Source organism: Gekko japonicus, unplaced genomic scaffold, assembly GCF_001447785.1.
Source record: "Gekko japonicus isolate JY-2015 unplaced genomic scaffold, Gekko_japonicus_V1.1 scaffold4210, whole genome shotgun sequence".
Classification (NCBI taxonomy): Eukaryota; Metazoa; Chordata; class Lepidosauria; order Squamata; family Gekkonidae; genus Gekko; species Gekko japonicus.
This window is the reverse complement of record NW_015169914.1, coordinates 14,870-17,244: the sequence shown is the minus strand read 5'-3', so window position 1 is coordinate 17,244 and position 2,375 is coordinate 14,870. Positions and strand designations below refer to the sequence as shown.

At 52.9% G+C, this 2,375-nt stretch overlaps 1 protein-coding gene across 1 annotated transcript in view; it reads right to left on the bottom strand.

The window, feature by feature from the left end:
- Positions 1 to 2,375, bottom strand: part of LOC107115752 (cation channel sperm-associated protein subunit gamma-like) — a gene marked incomplete at its 5' end in the record, with an annotated part of 63,597 nt that overhangs the window by 47,034 nt on the left and 14,188 nt on the right. The gene's annotated exons all lie outside the window — the stretch shown is intronic.

Below are 2,375 nucleotides of genomic sequence, written 5' to 3'. Positions count from 1 at the left end.
TAGAAGATGAGGCTGGAGGGATTATAGGCGATGCCTTTGGGTACCATGGGGATATCTGTATACTTCTCCTGCCCGATCAACACCACAAACCCTTGATCACTGGCTGCAAAGGAAACAGGGAGGTGGTGGGGCTAAGGAGAGTGCCGACTTCCTTCCCGACAGTCCCGCCCGGTTTGGGGTCCAGCAGAATGCCCACTTATTTCCCCGCCACTTGGCGCACTTTCAGCCTCAAGGGTCCCAGAAGAAGCCAGTTTTTGGGGAAAGGGAGTCTTCCCACTCTCAGAAGAGGCGGGAGGTTGCTCTAACTCCCACGGGGCTTCCCCTCCAAAACGGACAGGAGGCAGGTTTGGTCAGCAGGCAACGCTTCCTCTACTGAGCAGCGGCCCCTGTCAAACTCGCTCTGCATTTTACAGCTCGTTCTTCGTGGCAACCAGGAGGGGGTGCGGGAGAGTGTAAAACCCAAATTCTTTCACTTTGCTAGACTGCTTTGAAGGCATCTTATTGACTCTGAGAACCTTAGCGTCCTTGAGTCTCAGCTTTCAGTTCTCGCCTTTTACATGTTGGGGGGATGGCAAAGTGAGGGGGGTGGATGGCTGTTGCTTTTGGTGGGTGGAATACCAAGGGCCAATTGGTCCTGAACCTTTTAGGGTCCTTGCTTGAACCATGTCTATCTATTGCTTTCGTGCCTTTAACCTCAGTTCTAACACGACCAGTGTCCAGTCTGGATCCTATCAATGTCTCAATAAACCTATCATTCTCCAGAGTGAATGTTGTTGGAAACTGATTTATCCAGGAGTCTGACAGCCCCTCCTTCTCAGACCCGACTACGAAGAACGAGAACAGAACCTAGCATGTGAGATGTCAAGGGCCAGAATACCTCTTTGGTTAGACTGCCAGGAAGGCAGGGCTCAACCACTATGGAACAGTCATTAAAAGCCCTGCTGTACCATGCAAGTTCCAGAGGACAAAGTGAAGCACCCCAGAAGAACTGTTCTCAGGTGGAGACAACCATCCTTTATTCCAGGGGTCCTCAATGTAGAATCATAAAATCACAGAATCGCAAACTTGGAAGGAGCCATACAGGCCGTCTAGTCCAACCCCCTGCTCAATGCAGGATCAGCCTAGAGCATCCCTGATAAGGGTTTGTCCAGCCGCTGCTTGAAGATTGCCAGTCAGGGGGAGCTCACCACCTCCCGAGGCAGCTGATTCCACTGCTGAACAACTCTGACTGTAAAGACATTTTTCCTAAGATCCAGCCGGTACCTTTCCGCCCTTCATTGAAACCCATTCTTGTGAGTCCTCTCCTCCCTGGCCTCCTCTAAGTGACAGCCCTTCAGATACTTCAAGAGAGCCATCATGTCCCCCCCTCAGCCTCCTCTTCTCCAGACTAAACATTCCCAAGTCCCTCAGCCTTTCCTCACAGGGCTTGGACTCCAGGCCCTCAATCATCCTTGTCACTCTCCTCTGCACCCGCTCCATTCTGTCCACACCCTTTTTGATGTGATGTCTCCAGAACTGTACACAATACTCCAGGTGTGGCCTGACCAAAGCAGCGTGCAGCGGGACTACGACAACTTTTGATTTGGATGTTAAGCCATGACACCCACCGACACCTTTCCTGGCACCCGCCAAGTGTTTTTAGGAAGTGGGCGGGGCCAGGTGGGGCTTCTGATTGGCCACTGGAGATTTGATTGGCTGTGCAGTTTTTTTTTAAAGGTTGCTTTGGCGGCAGCTGCCACCACAGTACAAGGATCTTCACCGTGGCAGTCATTTTTTGGCTGGCTCCACCTCCTGCAGCAGCCATTTTGCGGCTGTTCCCACCATGCTGTGTCGGGATTCCAGAGGTGCCCACAGGCTTCAAAACGTTGGGGACCCCTAACTTTATTCTTATTACAGACTTGGGAGACTTCCCGCAATCTGTCATGGGTATGGATGAGGGAGAGCTGGCAGAGCTGCAAGAAGGAACCGCAGCTGGCCCCTCTGCAGCAGAGGAGGGTAGCTGGCAGTTGCCTGCAACAGCATTCTTCACACCTGGCCCAGATAAGGGGGAAGAATTGCAAGCTGAAAGCCCTCCTGACTCACCCCCACGTGTGACTCGTTTAAGGGAGTGACTGCGGCAAAACTTAGCAACCAGATGACGACAGGCCAGACTACAGGGAAGACGCTCGGCTAGCCCAGAGTTCTAACAGGAGCCTGGGCGATCCTGCAGCTGGCTAAATGGTAGCAGCATTTAACTCCACACTCTGGTCAGGACTCTTCGTGGAAGCAACAAGTCAGCTTCGAGTCGCTCGCATGCACTCCGGCTCAGCTCTTGCACCTAGACCTTCGGACCCCCTGGCTTTGGACTTGGCTCTGTGTTCCTGGCTCCTGACCCC